This window comes from Nuphar pumila, chromosome 13 (assembly GCF_984573655.1).
Source record: "Nuphar pumila chromosome 13, dmNupPumi1.hap1.1, whole genome shotgun sequence".
Taxonomy (NCBI): domain Eukaryota; kingdom Viridiplantae; phylum Streptophyta; class Magnoliopsida; order Nymphaeales; family Nymphaeaceae; genus Nuphar; species Nuphar pumila.
The window spans coordinates 57,181,862-57,208,006 of record NC_143261.1 but is presented as its reverse complement, the minus strand read 5'-3'; the positions used below and the strand labels follow the sequence as shown (position 1 = coordinate 57,208,006).

The 26,145-nt window shown below is 35.8% G+C and overlaps 1 protein-coding gene across 1 annotated transcript in view; it reads right to left on the bottom strand.

Annotated features, from left to right (window-relative positions):
• Positions 1–26,145, bottom strand: part of LOC149818459 (uncharacterized) — a 395,444-nt gene that overhangs the window by 318,038 nt on the left and 51,261 nt on the right. The gene's annotated exons all lie outside the window — the stretch shown is intronic.

Here is a 26,145-nt window from a genome sequence, read left to right as displayed (position 1 = left end):
GTAACTCTGGTTCACACATAAGAACAATAAAGAGAAAGCAAAATATAAAAGAGGAATGAATTTCATTCAAGTGGGACAAAACTTCATAACTAATCAATTTTTAAGAACCCCAAACAGAATTTCAAAAAGAAGCTCACAAGAGATCTTTCTCAATGAACACAAAGATTCATTCAACACACTCACAAGAACTGAAGTACTCAAAAGAGTGCACACACCAAAGAGAGAAAATATATCTCACTAAAGTGGAATGAACCCACACAAAAAAGTAAGTTTTAATAAGAATCATGCTTATTATAAGCAATTCTTCAAAAAGAGTTCATGAGTACATCAATCAAGAGATAAATGCAATAAGGTATATCATATGCAAGGAATCCAATGATTCTAAAAATAATGTAAATGATATCGAAAAATACTATTTAGATTTTGCTCACAACATGATTATGAGACAATTAATATCATTAAAGAGATTTAAATAAAAGAAATATAGAACTAATTAAGGTCACATCATTTTATGGATGTGCATATATTCTCATAGAGGGAAAAAACTCATGCAATAATTAAGGCCACATATCTTATACAAAAGACATGTTTACAACCAAATAAATGCAAGTGATAGGATTTATATAAAAGTTTACATTTTAAGCATGTAATGGGTCAAAAAAGTTTTAAACATGAACACGCATGACTATCAAGGATGAAATATAAATTGTATTTGACGATTATCATATATATATATATATATATGTGTGTGTGTGTGTGTGTGTGAAATACAAGTTTATATTTTATAAAATAAGACATCATTATCAAATCATTAAGATAAGACAATGATTGACGAAACATCTAGAATTAATAATTCATGGTTATATATATACATATATATATATATACATATGTATATATATATATACATATGTATATATATATATATTAGAGTTATTTTCAAAAAGGCTTCAAGATTCAAACCTAATACATATATCTAGTTTCCTTAAAACAAGTTCAATGATGGTTAAAATACTATTTTAGAACTTAAAAAAAACATACATTTCATTTTTATTTTAATCACGTAAAATATATATATATATATGTATATATGTTTACATATATATATCTATATATATATATATACAATGGTAAAGAAAAAACAAGTGTTTTTCTCATGTGTAATGCATGGGCTAAATACTTGAAAAGTGTAAGAATACATGCCAAGTAATTCCGAGTAGAAGGAAGAGAGATAAGAGATAACAAACACTTCACCAAAACGTAGAGAAAGAAAAGAGGTAACAAATACTTCACCATTTTTTTGAATTTTTGAATATCACGCTTCCTGATGCACCGATGGACTAGCTTGATTATAACCGAGCTCTGATACCAGGTAAGAAAGTATGCAGAAAGGTATAACAAAAATTCTTAATGCATTCACACGGTCCAATGAATGGACAAACCCAAACCCACAATGGAGAATATAGAAATAGTCCACTAAAGGACAACACAAGAAGCCTTCAAAGAGGCAACACATAAAAAATATGAACTTTATTGAATGAGGGATTGAAAAGCCATAAGTTACATAGGGGATTACCCCTCTATTTATAAGCAAAGGAGTGAGAGAGTGAGTGAGAAAAGAGTGAGAGAGAGAGAGTGCATTGGGAGGCCCAACAAGGACTCGTTGGGCCCCCAACGGTCACATTTGTGACCATTGGGGGTCCAACGACTCTTAGTTGAGATTGTAATGAAGAGGGGCGGAAGCACCGATAAAGCAAACCACTCCTTAAGAGTGATCTCAAGAGCCAAGAACACAAACACTAAAAGTGTATACAAAAAACCAACTAAAGGAAAAATGACTTAAAGTCATAAGTTGGATATTATTGAAGAAAGAAAGAAGAGGGTGAAAAACCCGATACCATACAAGAGAAAGCCTCCTCTATTTATAGAGGAGGAGGCCAAGAAGAATGGACCACAAGGGGGCTCCCATCTAGTCGTTGGGAGCCCCAACGGTCATAAATATGACCGTTGGGGCCCCAACGACAAGATGAGTGGGGCCCCTTGTGGTCTTACAAAAAGCAAAAGAAAAAAAGAAAAAGAAAAAGAAAAAGTAAAAAAGGGAGAGAAAAGGAAAAGGGGAGAGTTTACATGGGGATTTACCAAAATACCCCTATTGGGTATTTGGAGAAATAAGAAAACAAAAAAAAAGAAATATGTATATATATACATATATGTATATATATACTTATATATATAAGTATGTATATATATATAAGTATATGTATATATATATATTTATATATACATAATTTAACATGCCCCCTTAAACTTTACGGGGAGAAGACCGAAAGTTTGCTAAGAAGAAACAGAAATCGTGGAGTTGGGAGCGTTTTGGTGAAGAAGTCAGCCAGTTGATATTCTGAAGTAACGTATGGTAATGTGATAGTTCCTCTGAGGTATTCGTCTCGAACATAATGGCAATCCATTTCGATATGCTTGGTCCGGTCGTGAAAAGTATGATTGCTTGCAATGTAGATCGCACTTTTGTTATCACAGCAGAGCTTGGTGGGAGAGGAAATGAGGACGCCCATGTCACCAAGGAGATTTCTGAGCCATACGATTTCCATAGTTGTCATTGTCATGGCCCGATATTCAGCTTCAGTGGATGATAGTGAGACCTTTTGCTGCTTCTTGCATCTCCACGAAATGAGAGATTCACCTAAAAAAATGCAAAGACCAGTAGTTGAGATACGATCATTGGGATTTTCTCCCCAGTCAGCATCAGTAAAAGCAGTTAATTCAAGAGATAAGGAAGAGGATAAGAAGAGTCCCTTGGAGATGGTATTTTTGATGTATCGCACAATTCTCATTACGGCCGCCATATGAACTGAAGTAGGTGCATGCTGAAACTGGCTTGCAGCATGAACCGCATGAGTTATATCTGGACGGGTGATGGATAAATAGGTGAGAGATCCAATTAATTGACGATAGGGGGTTGGATCCTCAAGAAGAACACCATCCTCAAGTCTCAGTTTTGCATTGATAACTTCGGGAGTCTCAACTTTCTTTTCATCAGATATTCCTGACTTGGTACAAATGTTTGCTACTAATTTCATTTGAGATAGAATGTATCCTCGCGAGGAGTAAGCCACTTCAATTCCTAAAAAATATCTCAAGAATCCAAGGTCAGACATATCAAAAGTTTCTTTTAACATAGACTTCACATCATTTACCCCCTTTTTGTCACTCCCAGTGATGATCATATCATCAACATATAACATAAGAATAACAATGAAATCACTTGTCTTCTTAACAAAAAGAGCAGTGTCAGTATAGCAAGAAGTAAATCCTAAATTGATTAATACATTACTAAACTTGTCATACCAAGATTTAGGAGCTTGCTTAAGTCCATATAAGGCCTTTTTTAATTTTAAAGTTTTACCATTTAAATTCATACCCGGAGGTGGTTCCATATAAACTTCTTCATTTAAATTTCCATTTAAAAAGGCATTTTTGACATCAAGTTGAAAAATTGGCCATTTTTTAATATAGGCTATTGCAATAAGAGCTCGAACACTAGTCATTCGAGCAACTGGGGCAAAAGTTTCATCATAATCAACCCCATACTCTTGGGCATATCCTTTGGCCACTAACCTAGCCTTATATCTTTCCAAGGAGCCATCACTCTTAGTTTTTACTTTAAAAACCCATCTACATCCAATGGGTTTCTTGCCATTGGGTGGATCAATGATTTCCCAAGTTTGTGCCCTTTTAAGTGCATTAAGTTTCAGTTCCATTGCTTCATTCCAATGAGCATATTGTTTAGCATCATTATAATGAGTCGGTTCATGAATTGAGTGAAGAGCTAGTAGACATGCTCAAAAATTTGGAGAAAAAGAATTATAAGATACAAATCTATTTGGTACTTTAGAAAAACGATTTGATCTTCTTTGAGAGGATTTTTCAATCGACTCATTTTGAGAGAATTTTTCAAGGGCACAAGAAGGATTACTTTCATTTCTTCTAGAGTAGACTTGCGTTTGCCTTGGTACATTTTCTTCTAAATTTTGGTCATCATTTGGAGGTTCAAAATGATCCTCTATGAGAGATTCACTAGATTCAACATGATCATCTATGACGTTTTCTTGAGGTAACAAGTCAAATAAAAAAGAATAATCAATATTTTCATTTGGTTTATGCGAAAAACCATTTTCTTCTTCTAAGAATGTGACATCTTTTGAAATATAAAGTTTGTTTTTGAATATGTCAAAACATCGATAACCTTTTTGTTTTTCGCCATATCCTAAGAAAATACGCTCAATTGCCTTAGAAGAAAGTTTATCATTTTTGTGAGTTAGAACAAAGCATTTACATCCGAAAATTCTTAGTCTTTTATAATCGGGAGACATATTGTAAAGTTTCTCAAATGGAGAAAGATTTTTCAAAGAAGATGAAGGGGTTCTATTGATAAGATATGTTGAGGTTAGAACCGCTTCGGCCCAAAAAGATTTTGGAATATTTTTTGACATTAATAAAGTTCTTGTGGTTTCTATTATGTGTTTATGCTTTCTTTCCACAAGACCATTTTATTGCGGAGTGTTTGGACAAGAACGTTGATGGCAAATTCCATTTTGTTTCAAATAGATTTGAAATGCATTGGACATGTATTCGCCTCCCGAATCGGATCTAAGAATTGATAGATTTCCTAAAAATTGATTTTTAACCATTGCATGGAATTCTTTACAGAAGGAGAAAACTTCGAATTTGCGACTTAAGAAGTAAATCCATGTAAATTGAGTTAAGTCAATAATAAAGACCACATAGTACGAAAATCTTCCTTTGGATAAAATAGGGGAAGGTCCCCATACATCGGAATGAACAAGTTCAAAAGGCCGAATGGTGAAATAATTTCTTTGAGGAAATGGAATAGCTTTAGATTTCCCAAAAATGCAATCTTTACAAGTCGTGTGTTTGTCTTTACAAGTATTGTTCAAAAAAGGAAAAAGAGACATCTTTACAAAATTTGGATGACCAAGTCTCTCATGCCAAATTCCAATACTTTTGTCCTTTATAAGATTGCAAAATGACTTTGGTGGAAGAGTCAAAAAGTCCATAAAATAAAGATCACCCCTTCTATGGCCTTGCCCAATCAGCTTCCTTGATTGGAGATCCTGCACGGTGCAATCTTTAGGTGAGAAAGAGACTTGGCATCCATGATCGGTGATTTGGGAAACGGAAAAAAGATTTAGATTAATTTTTGGAACGACTCTTACTTTAGGAACGAAAAAGGTTTGAGAAGTTCTCAAATCAAGTGTTCCAATACTTTCAATTTTTAAAGATGTCCCATCGGCCGTTGAAACATAAGAAGATATGGGTTCGGAAAAAACATTAGAAAGAGAGTTTTTATGAGATGTCATATGAAAAGAAGCACCGGAGTCTAGTATCCACATACCTGGAGGTGATGAAGAATAGGCGATGGCGGCTCCGGATGTTGAAGATGAAAAAGTCTTGAGAAGATGTTGGAGAACTTCAGAGATATGATTAAGAGTTTCTTTGATATCTCCCTCTTTGACACTTTGTTCTTCCTTCTTTGGAGAATTTTCTCCAACCGCGGCCACTTTTCCCTTAAGCTTTGGGCAAACCGGTTTAATGTGTCCCGGTTCATTACAATTGTGACAAATCACTCCCTTTCTATATCCATTATTTTTGTTAAAGTGGGGAGGTCTATATGCTTTTACATTTGATCTGGGCCTAGTAACGGCCAAAACTTCATCACTCTTAATACTTAGGCCAAGTCGAGTTTCTTCTTGGCATACTTCGGCAAGGGCGTCTTCAATGGGTAAGGCTTTACTTCTATGGAGAAGGGATGCCCTAACTTGTTCAAATTCCAGTCGAAGACCATGGAGAAATTGGAAAAAATGCTCCTTTTCAATTTGTTCTCTTCTCCACTCAATATCTTCCGGAGCCACCCATTTGGGCTCAAGAAGAACAAGCTCATCCCAAAGCGGGGTTAAAGAGCTAAAGTAGTCACGGACACTCATATCCGCTTGTCTAGTGGAACGTATTTTTTCTTGACAAAAAAATTGTCTAGCTAGATCCTTTTGGGTATACATACCCTTAAGAAAGAACCATGCCTCATTGGCTCTTCTAAATTTTGCAATGTTGGCACAATTTTTGAGGTCCACATTGTTCATAAACCATGCCAAAATTTTGGCATGATTACTTTCCCAATCCTCAACTTTGGATTGATGGTCATTGATAGCTTTGATGCGCTCATCGTCATCTAAAGCTTTTTCAACCCCATTTTCAATTTTAGTGAGAACAAGAGAGGGTTCGGGAGTAGTTCCCATAACAAAACCCCAAAGTTTCTTACCTCTTAGATGATTTTCCATAGCGGAGGCCCACATAAAGTAATTGGATCCATTGAGCTTAAAAGAAAGCTCAACTTTAGAATCGCGTTCCATAGGTGCCGAATAGTCTTCCTTTCTTCAAAAGCTTGAGAGGCACACCTCCCAAGATAACAAAAAAGAGAAACCCGATCACCAACCTCGCTTTGATACCATGTAATGAAGAGGGGCGGAAGCACCGATAAAGTAAACCACTCTTTAAGAGTGATCTCAAGAGCCAAGAACACAAACACTAAAAGTGTATACAAAAAACCAACTAAAGGAAAAATGACTTAAAGTCATAAGTTGGATATTATTGAAGAAAGAAAGAAGAGGGTGAAAAACCTGATACCATACAAGAGAAAGCCTCCTCTATTTATAGAGGAGGAGGCCAAGAAGAAGGGACCACAAGGGGGCTCCCATCTAGTCGTTGGGGCCCCAACGACAAGATGAGTGGGGCCCCTTGTGGTCTTACAAAAAGCAAAAGAAAAAAAGAAAAAGTAAAAAAGGGAGAGAAAAGGAAAAGGGGAGAGTTTACATGGGGATTTACCAAAATACCCCTATTGGGTATTTGGAGAAATAAGAAAACAAAAAAAAGAAATATGTATATATATATATATACATATATATATATATATATACATATATATATATATACATATATATATATACATATATATATATATATATATACATATATATATATACATAATTTAACAGAGACCCCCAATGCAATGCATTTAATGCATTTTACAATAAAAAAAGAAAAATAAAAAATAAGAAAAGAGAAAAGAAAAAGGAAATAAAAGAAAAGTAAAAAGACTGAAATGCCCCTAATGGGCAGAATTACAGAAATACCCTTTATCGGGTATATATATATATATATATATATATATATATATATATATATATATATATATATTAACAGCAGTACTGTTCATGAGGCAGGGTAGCTGTACAGGATTTTTTCCTGGATAGACAACCAGCTCTGGGCCAAGTCTCCAGACTGGGCCAGGTTTTCCCCGTCTAATAAAAAAGAGATGTTGGGAACTGCTTCTTCATTAGTATAAAATAATGTTTATAACCATAATCCAAATGGATAGGATTAAGCCTATCACCATGATATTGATTCATTGAACAAGATTGTGTCACTTGGCGCCAAGTGGATAACTCAGTCCCGGCTGGTTGTTTTGTTAATCCAAATTGGTGGGTCTTGGATTTTCCAAGTCCATCTAACTCTAGGCACAAACCTGGAGAAGTTTGGCTACACTTCCTGGGCTGGTTCCACATAATCAAATGTAGGTACAAAATCCTCATATGATCTTGAATTGTGGCAAGGGTAGATGTAGAATTGAAGCAAAGTGCCCTTGCCGCAAATTCAGCGCCCCTTCACCTTATGCACTTGGATTGTGGTCAGGGGTAGGTGCAACCTTGTGACACAGATTCTGTCAGCCCAAGTTAGTTGTACTAAGGATTCCCTGAGCAATGTTTCACATTGTTGGTCAAAAGAAAATCAATTTATAGATAAAAAACACAACTCTGAGCACGTGCTATCGCAAAGTCAAACATGTAAGCTTATTCAAAAATATTTACCTGATCCATGAATGGCTTTACAAGACGTCTGAGGCTCTCACTGGTTGTCTTTTTGCAAAACTTTCTAAAGCTGACGAGTGGAACAAAAGCCAACTCAGGGAAAGATACATGATAACTCCATTGAAAAAAGTGCTCTGAAAGTGTTTCAACTGCAGAGCGTACACATTGCTCATGGTATGCTTTCAGTTTCAGTAGCTGTTTTGGCACCTGTCAGACAAGTAACCAACTAATAAGTAAAGCAGAGAGCCGAGACAGTGAAGATCCTGAAAACTGATGAGGTAGTCTCTCCACTTGAACCAACCTTCAACATACTTGAAAAATTAAAATCTTTTGGAGCACTATTATCAGATTTGCCACCTTCCCCAAATTCTAGAAAGCTTAGAGATAAAGAAGCCACAGGAATGAAGACGCCACTAGAATGTGAAAGCTTATTCAACAAATGGATGCATTTTAGCCTCAAAGGAAAGAAACGAGGTCCAGGCAACATATGGGCAAGTCCATTTATCATCTGAATTGACAAGTATAGCAAACTTTGAAGATCATGTTCCTTGATGTTAGCACATACAAACTTAACCCAAAGTTCAAGGCAGTTTACATACTGCCAATCTTGTATTTTCCTTAGTCCATCCTGAAAAATATTAGAAAGAAGATAGAGAAATATGGATCTCGTGTACAAACAGAATTGCAACCACAATTATGAACAGATAAGCAGAAAATTGTGGGGAATAGGCAAAACACTCACTATATTTGGGAAACAACAATATCACAGTGAATTTCTCAAGAAGGGTAAGAACCGTTCTAGGTTCAATGACTTGATTCCATAAGAACATGAATGAGAGCAGGGCAGAGGAAACTAGAGAAGTTGTCGGTTTTCCAATTAACATCAAACCATGCTGCAATAGTTCCAATAATTAACATAATATAGATCCCAGCAGTGTTGGCCGATGAAATTGTGAAATCGCCCATAGCTGATCTATATCAAATCAGATAGTGGTCTGAAACATAGTGAAACACACTTGAGAATGCAAAATAATGCTCACGCACATGGAATTCATCCTATAAAAACTTCAGACTTCTTTTAGTGGCAAATTAACAAGTGTAGCATCATTATCTTCACTGTGGTAAACTTTCTCACTTGCAACTTTCACATACATGAAATAATAATTAATTTCTGTAAGCTTGGTGTCACCCACAGTTTGCCCACAATAAACCCTTTATATATGCAATTTCTGTCATGATGAGCAGAACCACACCCTCTATAACCTTCATGACACAATACTTGGGTTTGTGCTAAAGGAAAACATCATAAAAAATACCTGAAAGAGCAATGAGGCCACGCCATGAAGGTCCAAGACCTTATGACTTGTGATTGGAGGTGATAAACTTGCATGTGAGATAAATCCATCCATACAGTAACATGTATTTCTTTTACTTCTGAGAAGCCTCCAAATAGTCATTACCCACCATTTCCAAATCTACACCAATGTCTTCTCAGTGGCACAAGAAAGTAATTGATCATCCAATCTATGCAACATTATCCATTGGCCATGCACAACAGCACAAGAACAAAGGAACTAGCCTTTGCACACCCAAAGAGGTGGTGATCATTTTTCTGAAGAGTCTCTATCTAAAGGGACTTTTTCCTTTACCTTTTAGTGAAAGAACCTAAGGGATTTAGTTTTGTTGCACTCGGGGCTCTGAACTAATAGAGCACAGAGTAACTTCAGGAAACAAGTAAAAGAACTGTTTCTAGTTGAATAGAGTGAAAGGAGACAAATTGGTAAAAAAATATAACTTTGGATCATGAACATTTCATGGTGCTGAAATAAAATGACAAAGATTTAGAAATGAGATCAATACAATATCTATATTTCACATGGGTCCCTGCCTATACCCATATTGTGAGGCCAGCTTACTGACTGGGAAGGCTACCTACGTGCTAGTACTAGGCGATAAAAGTCATGCTCAGGAAACCTCATGTAAACATCACTTAGGTGCTTCTAAGTATGCTTGATCTTAATAAAAAAAAGTCTATAAAGACAGAGAATAGCAAGTTATGTTTGTGATTGAAACTTTTTCTTTCTTTTTTTTATTTGAATTCCTGGGTTCTGTTCAACAATCAACATCACATACAAATGTATTTACAGAGTCATGGATTTTCATATTATGTTAAATATGCCGGTTTGCTTTCCTGGGTGCATGTCACAGTGCCATCTTGTGCTCAAGTAGGTGCACAATTTTTACTAATATTAGCGTACATCTTGTAATGGTGTAAGATATTAATCTTAACATTACAGCCACCTTGAATTTCATATTATACTATAACTGTTTTTTGCATACAATGTTAAAACATATAATTTCAGAAAATTTCTAGATCTTGAAAGCCTTTTATCAATCTTTTCATTTTGAAAATTTATTTTGTGTGTTTCTGAGCCACACAGCAAGCTGGCACGTGTGCACTGCCTAGCTCTTTGACTATAAGACATTTAAGCTAGTTTTGATATCCAAATTTCACTTTTTCTTAAAATGATAAGATGGCGTCATCATTAAAGAAAGTAGATGGCTAAAAAAAGCGTTCAAACTTCACATTGGAAAAAAATGAGTTAATCCTGGTTATTTGAAGTAGTTTTTGAAGATGTTTGCAAAGTTGATCCCACAGTCACTGAATTTGCTAATTGCAAGTCATGGGTCACAAAGCCCAAAGACACTAATTAAGCAGGGATGGTCGTTCAAACTAAAAATGACTTAAACATGCCACGTTTATTTAAATTGTTCCAGAATCCAAGGAATCGAGAGAAGCTCAAAAGTCAAAACACATATCCATCTATCCGCATCATCTGGCTTTATTAGCGAGAAGCAACTCCTAAACAATTGAAGGACTTTCTAAAGTTTCTATTGTCAATCATATAAACCCTTTGTTTGGAGTTTATGAGATATATGCTAGATCATAGGAACTGGAAATAAAATATTATTACAATTATAGAAGAAGGAAACAAGGTTAGGGTTATAAAGTTAAAATTATATTCCTATGTTCTAAGACAACTATAATACACCTCAGCTATACAAGTGGATAAAGTTATAATACTACCACCTTCAGGAAAAAAATATATGAAAAATAAATTGTATGAAATCAATGGGGATTTATAATAAATATGTCACCATAAAATCCAAGTTCGACATTTCATCAACTCTCTGATTGCTTTGAAGGACATAGATACAAGAGAAATTTCATTGTGCTGGTCAAGTAGAATAGAAACATGTTTCTAAAGATTTCCAATCTCTAATGGTGTTGGGTCAAACCAAAGTGCATCATCTGACCCAACCTCAGTCTCTTTCTTCCAGAAGGGGTGGGTATTGAGCTGGGTACATGGTGCAGGACAGACTTAGCTTGGTTCTGAAACTGATGGGCCCATGCCTAGGCAATCAGGCCAAGCCTTTGCCATGGGGTGAAGTGTAGCCTGGCCAAAATAAACATGGCACTAGGATGGTTTTGGAAGAAACAGGGCTAAAGATTTAAATAGGTCTTATGCAGATGTCGCTTAAGGATGTGAGGGTTGGATATTCAGCTGGCTTAAATCCATTTAGAGGGATTCAGTATAAATTTCAATATCCAATTAGCTAATCAGAACAGACTATCTTTCAGTTTTTTATATCCTAATCCAAATCCAACATAATATCTGGCTTAAAATGTGTGTGTATCATAGTCACCTGTATCGTTAAAGGTAATTTCTCAGCGAGGGTATTTCTCGGAGAGATTTTCAAAAGTTGATAAATCTTGGGAATATCTTGGGAAAATCATGGGAGTTTAAAAAATTGAAAAAAATATAAATAACAACAAAAAAACCTAAGAAAATAATAAGTTTTGTATTATTTTTCTTTCAAAAATATAAAGAAACATGTTTTAAAGGTTTTAAAATATAAAAGAAACAAAAAAATAGGAAATGCAAATTTAATTTAAAAAAAAAACTCAAAAATATCGTGATATTTTTTATTTGCTGATATTTTGAAAATATCACGATATATTCTCAATATTATCGGCAAGCTTGAAATTGCCGATAATATCACGATATATTCAAAATATCAGCGATATCGGTGACAATGGTGTGTATATATATATGCATGTACATGTGTGTACATATGTATATGGATATGGTGTTTCTATGGTGGTACTGAACCACCATAACTTATGGTGGTACACACTTGTTTTACACAGATCTAACCTCTAAAAGCAAAAACTAACCTTTGGATCATGTTTAGGATGTTCTATTTTCCATTTTATGCATTAAAGTTTATTTTAATAGGATATTTTAGACCATTTTTTATCCTCATGAATTGTGAGCCTTCGTTTTTTCACCATCTTTGAAACTGTATTATAATCATAGTCACAAATATCGGTCTTGGCTATATCTCGGCTAAGGCAAAATATCAGGATATTATATATTTTTCAATCAATCCTAGGAAAATCTATGAACTTAAAAATAAAATGCGAAAAAAAAAAACTAGGAAAAACAGTTTTCTTTCCTTCTTCCCTCCTTTTTTTCCTTTCTTCTTTCTTTTCTGCACCTGATATTATCACACGATATATATATAACTGTGACTATGATTGTGGTATATTAGACATGATAAAACCTCATAATATAGTAAATAAACTATGTTGAACATGTCTGTGGGGGGTACATCTAACATTTGCTGGTTATATTCATGCAAACAATAGTGCACATCACCATATGGCATCATGGTTCAGAACCAACACACACAAATTACGCTGATAGGATCTGGCTTGCTAAAGGCTTTTCTCACCCATCTCTTCATCCAACTCCAAGTCTGATTAGGTTACATCCTATGTCACATGGCTGCAGGTGCAGGTGCAGGTGCGGGTGCGGGTACGGGTATGGGTACGGGTATGGGTGCAGGTACGGGTGCGGCACAATTTCAAAAATTTTGAAGACGAGGACTCGGCTATATATATTTTAAAAATATATATATAATTATATATATAACAATAAATTAATAATAAGATTGTAAATTTTACAGCAAAAATAAAAAAGTAATTCTATTGAAGTAACAACACAAACTTACCAAAATATAACACATAAAGAAGCTTGTGAGTGTGATAACAACAAAACTTATCATAAATCTGCCTCATCGTCTGAATTAGAGGGAAGAACAAGATCGAGGTAGTCCATGTTGAGAGTATGCAAATCATGTTCTCCCTCCAAGTCAAAATCTTTTGGATTTACATCTCAATACTTAGATGGTTCACAACTACATCAAAATATGATTAACTTAGTATCTAACTTCAAACTTTGAATATAAATATTTAAATACGAACTTTGAATACAAAAGAAAAAAAAGTACATATACTCATCTTTGGTGTGACGAGAAATTAATCGTAGATTAGAGTGAACATAAACCAAATCCTCTGCTCTTTTACTAGTGAGTTTGTTTCTTTTAATGTTGTGAATTTGAACATATGTGAGTCCAATTTCTTTCACAACACGATGATGTAGCAAGTTGGGATAACAACTTCATTGCAAGACATTGCAGATTTGGTGTATCTGATCCATATGTTGCCCACCAATTAAGGGGATCTTCTCCGTCCCTTGCTATGAGTCTTGCTAAAGAATCAAATCTTCCAGTAAAGAACTTTTCAAACTCACTATTTATAACCTTAAACATGTGAGGATCATTAAAAAGTCTTCCCAAATATATCATTTTGTTCCTTGATATCTCAGGATCTTCATTTGGAAAAACATGACCAACACCTGTTGTCAACCATTTTTTTGCATAATATTTTGGATTGAGAGAGTGTGCCATGCAATGCAAAAGTGTATTGCTTTTATCTCATCTTCTCACTAAAACTGAATGTACATAATTGTAAAATTCTGAATCATCAAGTGCAACATCTTTCTTCTCATGTTTAAAAATGATACTTTGAACTTTTTCAATCTTATTGTCCCACGTTTCATAAATTCTATGAAGCATGGGTATATCTCTGTCAACTTCTCTCAACATTTCCCAAATAGGCTCTGTAAATTCAACAAAATGTGTAAGTTTATCCCACCAAAAATCATCACAGATGCATTTTTTGATAGCTTAAGACTTAACATCATCTTCAGTGTGATAAAAATCTCAATCTTTATCAGCCACCATCATCATCAATGCATTCTTGAGTTGCTTAATTCTTTGCATCATAACAATGAGAAGCAAAACGAGTTTCAGCAACTTTCAGTAACTTGAGATCAGAATGCCGATTAAATATAGAAAGGGCATGATGATGGTTTACAACAAAATTTCTAATATTTCGATCATGCTCTATTTCCTCAATCTATAAACACATTTCATGTGCATGTGCATTATCTTTTGATGGATTGTATATACTCTTAAGTGCCAAATTTAAACTGTGTGCTGCACAAGGAGTCCAAAAAATATGTGAATACGTATCTTCACTTGCCAAATTCATTCATGCACGATTGCAAACTGAAGCGTTGTCAGTAATGATTTGCACCACACTTTCTTCACCCACTTCTTTTATCACTTCAACAAATAATCTCTTTAAATATTCAGCATCTTTATACTCCCCAGATGCATCAAGAGTCTTCAAAAAGATTGGCTCATTAAGTGAGTAAGCATTGAAGTTTATCAGTGGATGCCTTTGTATATCAGTCCACCCATCAGAAACAATAGACACTCTATGACGTTTTCATGCAAATTTTTTGGTCTCTAACAAGTCTTCAATTCTATTTTTTTCCTCTGCAAGAAAAACTGTTCTTAGTTTTTCTGAACTAGGAGGCATATAACCACTCAAATTACAATTAGTCAAAGATGTAATCATATCTTTCCAGTATGGACTTCTAGCTACATTAAAAAGAATTGAGCTTGAGTAAAAGAATCGACCAATCTTTTTATCAATTTCTGCTCTTGCCATGTTTTTGAATGATCCTTGTATTGTTTTATTGCCTTCCATCTTTCTTTTCTTCAAAAGCTCGAATCGCTTCTCATCTCTGCAATTTTCTTCTTTTCAGCTTCCTCTTGTTCTTTCTTTAATTGCTTTAACAAGTCTTTATCAACCCCAGAACATTGCCTAATTCCTTGACCACAAATATGCAAAAGATGTGCTTTCACACGCGTATAAGAACCCGTGAAAACAATCGTACATAAATTACAATGAAACTGCACATTCCCACCACTACCACCACTAGCTTTTTATCCCTTTTGTCACAAGCCTCCAAAGTGGTTGAGAAACTTCTAATTCAGAGTTAAACTTGAACCAACTCTATTGACACCACTAGAACTCGCCATTATATCTGAAAAGTGAAAAGTGAATAGAAAATATGTAAATAAAGTTAATAAACACTTCAAAAAAATAGTAACAAGAGCTCCACCCCTCTAACTGTGTGCCTGATAGAAAATAACAAAGGCAGGGGTTGAGGCAGGGGGGAGAGCCCCCTATCAGAAAACAGATCTGAGGCGGGATCCGCCCCCTGCCGAAAACCTGTGACTGAGGTAGGGGGTGGAGACCCCTGACGGAAAACAGATCTGAGGCAGGGGGCAGCCCCCTGCCGAAAAACAGATTTGAGGCAGGGGAGCCCCCTGCCGAAAAATAAACTGAGACAGGGGCCTCCACCCCCTGTTGGAAAACACGAACGAGATAGGGGGCTCCGCCCTCTGCCAAAAAATAAACTGAGGCAGGGGGTGGAGCCCCCTACCGTAAAACAGATTTGACGCAGGGGGCAGCCCCTTGTCGAAAAACAAATCTGAGGCACGGGAGCCCCCTGCTGAAAAATAAACTCAAGCAGGGGCCTCCATCCCCTGCCGGAAAACACGAACGAGGCAGGGGGATCCGCCCCCTACCGGACGAAGGGGAAGAAGAAAGGAAGAGGGAGGAGTGCATACCTGAGAGGACCGGTGTCTGGGATCGCCGATGGCTGGCTGCGGCTACGATCGTCAGGGTCTGGGTCGCCGGCGAGACTGAAGGGGATGAAGAGCGAGGGACGGCTAGGGGAGAGGGAAATATCAGCGGGGAGGGGTCTGTCGTAAGCCCGTCCCCTTGCGTAGCCTCTTTAGGGTTTGGGCCCGACCCCGATAAACATTTTGGATCCGGATCGGGTCCGGATCGGACCCGACCCGAGTCCAAAATAAATTTTAAATATGGACAACAATAGGCTCGGTCAAAGTTGATCGAGTCTATAAAGTGGACGGACTCGGCCCCGATGCATTGACCGAGTCCAACACTTGTTGACCGAGTCTGCCCCATGTCTAAAGCCACACCCGTGTCGGGGCGTGTCGACACGGGTGCATCGACCTCCTAACCGAGTCCATGTGACATCGGTTATATCCAATTATGCCTACATTGAAACCACATCCAACCCAGTTACATCCCTAGATGTGTCTGACATCTATCCAGCTATATCTTGATCATGTGGCTTGATCAAATTGCAAATTCTGCAGTCCAATCTACAGAATTGGAAGTGTCAATGACTCTTAAGGAAATGAGAAGGTTTGTTTGTTACATACATAATGTTCATAATTTCGCAAGGTTGAGGTTCAATCGACTACACTGTACAAGTATTATAAATTGTGCTTTTGTTCTTTCAGAATTTTTTTTTTCTTTTTTTGGATATTAAGTATTATTAGGAGTTTCCCATTATCAAAGAAGGCACCAAACAAGGGCCTAGCAAGTTTCACAGAGAGAGAAAGTGAAGGAGTGGGGGGAGATGGTTTACTAGATCTGAGGAATTTTCTTTATATTGTAACATCATATTTCATATATATAGGTTCTACATAAATATTTCCTCTTGAAAGGCTAAGCTTTTTGATATACTATAACCAAAAAGGGTACCAAAACATCCAATAATGCATAATATTACAATATTCAATAACCTAAAATCTTAGACTTTTTAATATATTCAATAACTGCAATATTCTACATTATGCATAGATGGACAAGCAGAAACAATTAGACACGATAACTAGCAAACTAATTTGGCTTTTAAAATTGTGATATGCATGAGCTGAAAAACTGACCTCCGTCTTGGTTTTGAGGGCATGCTGCAAAACCTTGGAAAGGTGCTGTATAAGGATGGATGCCTTCTGGTAAGACTTAGCAATATCTAGTGAGTACAACTCCACAACAGAATCAGCAAGAAACTGGATATGTTATATGTTTTTCGGTTCAACAAATTTGGAGTGTGCCAAAAATGTTCTGTACATGTTCGTTAGGAAGGAATCATAGCAATCTGAATTTAACTGCAGAACCATGCTTCGGATGAGTAAGAATGCTGCCAAAGAGACTCTCCCTCCTCCAGTTGCCCATAGGTGGATGGCAATCTGCAATCACCTCACATATGAGATAATAAAAATCCATTAAGTGATAAGTTATTAGACATTCATCACAAGAATGCCCTTGCAATAGCCGAGTGTAACAGCAACGGTTCAAATCAATCTCATGTATAATGATAATAAGTTAACTGTAGGGGTTCCAATCTATGTGACCTCCGGGCAGATTAAGTACACCTCTTCCCATGTGATGGACAAGCACTTTGAGACAAACAAGGAAAAAACCTTTCTCAAAATATGAATTATTATGAAATAATAGATGCAAACACCTAAAAAGGGTTTTCCATCTGTAATAAATGAATTTTGTGAAATAACCACATTTGCTCATTAAAAAATTTAGCACTTAAACCCCTTGTTCCCTACGTCTTTCCTCATAAAGAAAACTTTTCTCCCAAAGAAATACCAAATATATCCTTTCTGTTGTACCAGCAGGATCATGCAATATAGATCCTGGAAACTTCATTGCATTTAAAAGAAGTGTCACGATTTTGCCGTAGAAATGGCCTAATGTAATGAACAAAGCATAAAACTAAAAAACAAACATGTTTTTTGGAAAAACACAGACATGACCACGTCAGCACACAAATACAAGCATGCACATGGATAGCATGGGGCACATCCGTGCATGTTTACGCATACATATGCATATCTTTTGCTTCTCAATAGATTCTAGCTTGTTCAACAACAGTTACCTTGCTAAGCCTTTGTAGCAAAACCGGAAATGCGACTAAAAATATAACTGAATCTCTGAGCCGAGAAAGGATGAAGACAATTATCTGTGTATCTGTAGCCTGAGTCAGAAGATACAATGTACTTTTGATGTAAGACTTAACCAGTGGTTTCATTGAGGCCCATTTTGAAGTATTTTGCAAGCTCAGTACAGTGTCCTTGCAACCAGAGCTTGACATTCCCAATAATCTTCGGAATATACTGTCTGCTTCATGAAGCACAATTAACAAAACCTTGCTAGAAAGCTACTCTTGTCTGAATCTTGTATAATAGAGCATCAGAGTTATCACTTCCATAATGGCATGCAACCCAGAATCCATTTAACAGATTAGGAAGCACAAAGATGTTTTGTTGATTCATGATCTGTTGGCACCATGAATCAATGGAGAAACTTGTGAGGATTTTATGTTCACATAAACTTGAATTTTCCCCGGTTTTGTTGCTGCTGCTCTCATTTGGTTCACCTTCATCATCTGAAAGCTGTCATGTGAAGGCTAACAAAGTAAGCAACACATAAAAGTTGAGAATAAGTGAACACAGGAAAGAAAGAATCAAGAAATAGCCCAAATAATGGCATCAAACAGAATAAACAATATTTTAGAAATTTTTATATCACAGTAGTATAAAATATAAATCAATGATCAACAAGCAATAAAATAGGTAGACATGCATTATATAAATATAAAAAATATATAGTATCATAGTCACAAATATCGGTCTCGGACATATCTTAGCAAGGCAATTTCTCTAGGTTTGGTTGATAAATATAAACTTGGTGCTTAAAAAAATTTTAAAAACAGTAGCAATAAGTGAGAAAAGCAACACATAATACAAAAAATAAGTAAAAAAACAAAAGAAAGAAGAAAAACATAGTTAAGATATAATAAAAAGTAAAAGGCAACTTATAATATCATGATATTATCACGATAATATCATGACATATATAAATTTATGATATTTTTAAAATATTGTGATATTTTGCCTTTAATATCGTTTTATGAATTTACAGCTATATTCTCCCTTCTTATGTTAAATCACATATGAGACTTATGTATCATATGTGTATTACATTTAGTGTGGTACCCCCTCTTTGTATTTATGTGTACATTTCATTTTTTCAGGGGTACTTATGGATTTTAGCATTAGTTAGTGGTAAGCTTAGTTGTCAAAGGTGGTGCCTAGGCATAAGCCTAGGTCGGTATTTTTTTTTCCGTTGACTGTTATCAACATGTATAAAAGGGGGAAAAGGGTCATTTTTCCCCTTTTTCGCTCCACTCTCTCTCGCTCCATTCTCTCTCCTTTCTCTCGCTAGGGCAGAGCCGAAGAAGGTCAACCTTCTCCTCCCTCTACAGGTACCGCTACCTCTCTCTCTCTCTCTCTCTCTTAAAAGTTGTACTCTCCATATGAACCTTATAAACAAAGGTAAGTGAAGAAAAAGAATTAAAGTATTCTAATAATGTGTTCAGTGTTTCAAGCTGTTGGTGCCACAGTTTTCTTCATCATATTTTGGGACATTATTTGGTAGCATTTTGTTTAACATTTCACATTTTGTTTAACATTTTTAAACTGTCCTTTTGAGTTCACACTTCACAGTTCAGGTTGGCTCCGTGGTGTGATTCCAATGATGTGAGTGTGATATATTTGATCAGAATATAAATCTAGAAAGATCAAATGCTCAGTGATGGCTTGCCTATAAAAAAAAAGAGTGATGAAGCAAACTGTTGGGTGTCATATTTGTACTAAATAGACATTATCGGTTTATTAGGATCACTTTATACCAAGGTTGCCAGACTAGGAAACGGAAGCGGGAAACGATACAGAAAGCGGAAGCGAGAAGCAATGAATTTTAAAATATATAGGAAGCGGGAAGCGAAGAATAAATAAAAGAAATATATGAATTGAATGAAAATCAAAATGAAACACAAATAAAAACTAAAATAAAAGTGACGAATATTAAATTTCATGTTTTTTTAGTGTAAGAATTAAATGTATAACAAAATCTAAAAATGATGACTACCAATTTAGAGAAAGCACATGGAAGTGAGTGAGAAAAGTGAGAGAAAACACATAAAAAACAAGAAAAGTTGAGTAAGAGAACATATAAGAAGAATAGATGAGGCGTGTGGAAAGCATAGGAGAAGCATGGGGGAATTGAGGTTCTCATCAAGTTTCGGAAGCGAGGAGTATCACGCTTCTGAAGCGAGTTTCCAGGAAGCGAGCTTCCCACCTATCTAAGAAGCTTCCGGTAGCTCTGCTTTATACACCAGTGTAAAGAGTATCTCCATGAAATTGGGATCAATGCTGCCATGAATAATATTTTCATCTATGTTGTGGCAGTTATGTTTTTCTCTTTTTTTTCCTTTTATAAACCAAACATTTTCGCTTGTTGGCTTTTGTAAATTTCCTTTTGACTTTTTCTCTAAATTACTGATTCTATGAAAGAAAACCAATCATTTTTTGAAAATCCCCTACAAATTCCCGTGCGGACAAGTTAGAAATTCTTCTAAAAAGATTTACCGTGATCCGAACAAATCTCAGCCACACTCCAATTTTTGTTACTGGCTATTTCCAATGTTGCATGTGTGGGCACAGATATACATTTGTTAGGGTATAAGTGCACAGATAAACATTTGTTTGGGTATAAGTTCACAGATCTCATCTTGGGCAGTCAATGGGCCGGATCCATGTCTGGTATCTGACTGAGCCCAAACCCAAACATCAGGATAGGCATAAAATAATGACCAGAACCCAACTCAAATTAGGTTTAACTATGTTTTTTGGGGGACATTTAAAAAAAAACACCTAAATTTTGGTTGATTATAAAAAACACATCTAAGTTTTCAATATTGTTAAAAACACACCTAAACTTTTTTATAGTTAATAAAAAACCTAGGGTTTGCTCCTGTTAAAGTTGTCATTAAATGTGTGCTGCAATTACAAAAAAAAAAATTAAGGGTTTTTTTATTATGAATTCATATTTTGCTGATATGTTATTTGTTGCTTACTCCTTTTTATTTAGCAAATTTAGATGTTGCCTTTTCTTAGATTCTTATCATTTTTTAGAACAATGGAAGGGGGCTTCATCTGCAAGTGCTAGTGGGTCCACATTTTCAAATTTGGAACATATTCAGAACTTTAAGAGAAAATCAGGTGATCCAGCATGGGAGTGGGCCTATATTAAGGATAAACAAGATCTGAATTCTGTGACATACCTTAAATGTTGAACTTATAAAGGATGTATATATAAAATAAAATGGCATCTACTTGGGATTGGAAGAAAAGTGAAGGCTTATGATAAAACAATTGCAGAAATCAAGCAAGTACTTTCTAAGTACATGGAGGAATCAAAGAAGAATAGAGATGAAAAAAATAAGAGAGAGACGGTTAATATATACGAAAGAAATGAAAGTTTATTCTCAGCTTCCGATTATGGCGAAGGACGTGAATACAGTTTCATAGATGGAGGGGAGTAGTACATTCGGCTTTAGACCAAAAGGGCTATGGATCTATACTTTCAAAGTGATTCAACAGAGAAAGGAAGGCAAGCAAACAAACAAACTATGTTTGAAAATTGCTTCAAAAAGGAAAAAAGAGAAACAGTGTACGAGTACATTAATAGGTGATTTTATGATGGTGGAATACCTTTTAATACAGCGAAGTTGCCTTCATTTTACAGTATGATTGAAGCTATAGGCCAATTTGAACCAGGGATGAAGCCTCCATCATATCACGAGTTGCGAGAACTACTTTTGAATAAAGAAATGAAGAAAATGAAGGAGTTCTTGGACCAATACAAAGTGCATTGGTCCAAACATGGATACAAAAGGGTGTACACTCATTAATTTTTTTGTTAATTGCCTTTTAGGAACAATGTTTTTGAAATCAGTTGATGCATCAAATGAAGTAAAAGATGCAAATTTGCTTTTTGCATTGTTGAATGATATTGTTGAAGTTTGGGAGGAGAATATGGTTCAAGTTGTTATTGATAATACCTCAAACTATGTGAAAGCAGGTAAATTATTTATGGATAAGAGAAAGCATTTAGTTTGGACTCTTTATGCTGCACATTGAATAGATATGATGTTGGAATATATAGGATAATTGAAAGAGTTGAAGAACATTTCCGGAAAAGCAAGGCAATTGGTGGTATTCATTACAAACATTCTCAAGTGTTGAGTATGATGAGAGCACACACACAAAAGGACTTACATAGGCCTGCAGTGACAAAATTTGCCATTTTTTTACTCTAGAAAGCATACATAATTGGAAAAAATGCCTAAAGTTCATATTTCTTAGAGATGATTGGGAAAAAAATAGTTTTTCAAAAACGTCAGTTGGTAAAAGATGTGAAAGCATGATTTTGAGTTCAAAATTTTAGAAGAGAGTGAGTTGTGCTCTGAAAACAATGGCCCCCTTGTTTGACATGCTTCGATTGGTTGATAGTGATGAAAAGCCTGCTATGGGTTACATCTACAAGAAAATGGATCGTGGAAAGGAACAAATAAAAGTATAATTATAAATTAATTTTTTTGTATTCTACTAATTGTAAATTACATTTTATCTTAGCTTCTATAATGGTTGCTTTCAATTCTTTTACTTAGTAGGTAAATGTGTTTGATGATAAACAAATATACGGCTGGGTTTGGGAGATAATCGATAAAAGGTGGAGCAATCAATTGCACAAACCTTTGCATGCAACAAACCCATATTTGAATCCAGCCATATATTATAAGTATAAAAATATCGAGTCCAATGAGGAGATAAAGAATGACTTATATGATTGTGTCAATCGTCTTGTTCAAAGCGAAGAGGATCGAGACACACTACTAGACCAACTCATAAGATATAGAACTGCTATTGGGCCTTTTGGAATGGAGTTAGCAAAGAGGAAGAAGAAAGTGTAAACCAAAGTTACCGGAAGCGCCTAGGTAAAAGGGGAAGCACGCTTCCCCGAAGTGCGCTTCGGAAGCACGAAACGTCGCACTTCCAAAATGTGTGGGGAAGCATCCCCTTTTTTGGGAAGCGCGCTTCCCCCACGCTTCCCCATTTTTTCATTTTTTTTGCTTCCCCCTCGCTTCCGGTTCGCTTCCTAGGTCGCTTCCGGTTCGCTTCCTTGGTCGCTTCCGAGACGGTTCATAATTTTCTTCTTAGTGGTCCCACGCTTCCTAAATTTTTGAAAGTGTCTCGCTTCCCGCTCCCGCTTCTCATATCGTTTCCCGCTCCCGCTTCCTTGACTGGTAACTCTGGTGTAAACCCTAAGTAAGATGATTAAATTTCATATAACCCCTTTTGCATTATTTTTATAACTTATATACAGTTGAGAGTTATTATCGTGAGGGGTTTATTGGAAATCAGAAAAGTTATCAGTTGGTCTTGTTTATATTTTAACTTTTAATTGTCTCTTTTGTAATTTTCTTTATTGACCCTAATCACTACTTAAGGGTGATTAGGGCTAATCGTGAAGGTACTTTTCTATCTTTTCTCAAACCAAGTTTCAATATGGTATCAAAGCCTCTCGTTCTTGGGAGAATCTAACGCCTAGGCTGAATTTCTTTCTTCCCTCTTTATCATAGTTTTTTTCTTTCTTCTTCTCTCCTCCTAGCCTATATCTAGTTTGTTCGATCTTCCTTCTGATCGAACCCTAGGTTCTTTCCTCAGTCTCACGACCTGGGATCTGACTAGTTCTACACAATATGCAGATCTGATCAGACACCCTAGATCGTGTGTTCCTCTTTTGCTCCTTGTTGATGACGCCTCAGTAATATTGATGGATCGTGGTGCATCAGATCTACCATCATATGGAGATTGCGTGGAGCAGATCTGACATCATGATCATGTTGCATCAGTTCAGCAATCATTTTGTGATTGGGTGGAGCAGATCTGAGATCGTGCAGTAATTGGATGTCGTGTAGCGTGGAGCGTTGATGTTGGAACAGATCTGAATGGTGTGGCTGACTGACTGTTGCTCGTATCAGAGTCGTGATGATGTGGTAGGTGTTAAATATGTAGTGCTTGCTGTCGTTGGAATCAGATTTGCTCGTATCAGAGTCGTGTTGATGTGGTAGGCATTAAATCTGTAGTGCTTGGTGTTGTTGGAATCAGATTTAATCAGATCTGATTATTTTTTGTTGAAGTTCAGATGTGAAATCAATTTTTGTCATCTAAAATTAATTTTTATAGTGGTGATCAGATTTATTATCTTGCTGGTGGCGTCTGTGATATATATATATATATATATATATATATATTACAAGACAAGGATTTTATTTCAGCTGGAATGTATTTCTTTACTATCAGTTTGCTCGTGATTACTTTCTGGTTATTATTATTATCCGGCTCATTAGCTAGCTACTGTCAGCAGTGAAATACCATGGCTGAAATAAAGTCCAGTGATGGTGAACAAAGGTTTGAAGTGTTTGCAGAGTACAAAGCTTTTCTTAATCGCTTCTCTTATGGGTCGTTCGTAAAACTGGACGACAATAATTATAAAAGGTGGTCGAGGACTTTTATGATGTCTATGTCAGGACATCGTCGAAAACATATTTTGTTAAAAAAGGAACCAACAGAGAAAACTGGGAAATATGCCACATGGCAGGAAGATAATGACATTGTTATGTCTTGGATTATGAATAGTGTTCAGCCACATATTGCAGACGGCTTAATTTACTATTCTACTGCAAAGGAGATGTGGGATTCATTACATGACACGTACTCTCAAGACAAAAATGTCAGTAGAATTTTGTAAGTTGAGCAAGAGATATTTCAGTTGCAGCAGGGTGATCAGAATCTTTCCCAATATTATGCATCAGTTAAATCAGCCTATAAAAGGCTTAACTCTGTTCGTCCTCCCTGCTGCACTAATCATAAAACCCATCAGGAGTAGACTATGGTGGCTCGTTTTCTATCACGATTATCTCCAGATTACTCAATAGCCAAGGTGCAAATGCTTACTAGCTCAGAGATCCCTACTCTAGCTGATGCCTACAACCGGTTAAGTCGTCTTGCTGTTCCAAGTCAAAACCTAACCCTAGTCGAGTCCTAGTCTAACCCATGGTGAGTCAAGACCGAACCTAGTTTGAGTCAACCTTAGCTAAGTCAAAACCGATTCCACCCAAGCCAACCCGAACTTAGTCAAGTCAAAACCGAGCCTAATTGAGTCAACCGAGTGAACCCTAACCCTAGCCCTTGTTCTTTAGTGGGTTTGATGTCATTTAGATGTTATTTATTTTGATTTTAGGTTGATTAGTTTAAGTTATTTGATTTAGTATAGTGTAGAAGTGTGTGCGTAAATTGTGTTTGGTTTGTGTGGGTGATTTGTGAATTTGTGCTTAGTTGACTCGTAGTTATTTAGTATTTAACATATTCAATTAGAATTGCATTTCATTGAGTAGCTTAGTTGCATTTGCATCGTTAGTTAACGTATTTTTAGTCATAATTTGCTTATCGTATTTTGTTCGTCATGCATTTAGCGTAATTGTAATATTCATCTGCATATACACTGTTATTCAGTGTCATTTAGATTACATTAGGTTTAATTTGCATTTTATAGTGTTTAAATAAATTCATAAAGTGAATAGTGCACTCAAAGAAAAACCCGATTTTTGCCCGGTCGCACAAGCGTTATTTTCTGTGTAAAAATTTTGTGTTTTCCAAAAAAAAAATTCTGTTAACTTTAGTGGTGTGTTATCTAACTGCAGACCAAATTTCAGCTCTTTCAAAGTTGATTTGGTCTGATTTTTAAGCGTTTTTCGAAAACCGCTTTTTCTGGATTTTAAGTTACAGGACTTTCGATATCCTGATTTTTCTCAGATTTGAAACGCTTATATCTGGAGTTCCAGATATCTTTTTTTCATTCTGTAAAAACTGTCAGATTGTTTAATCTGTCAGTTGCAGAACAAAATAAATTTCGGAAAAATCGGACCTCGTTTTCCCTATCAAACAGTGGTTTTCCGATAACTTATCAGAAAACTATTTTGCACTAGTTAGGGGCAGTTTCGTAATTTCCTTAGTTTCGGCACTTTAGACCTGTTTTCAGTAATTTCTGCATTTTAGGAGCTGCATAATCATCATACAGCATTAGTAGAATTAATTTAGTTAATTTTAAGAATTAGTTTAGTAT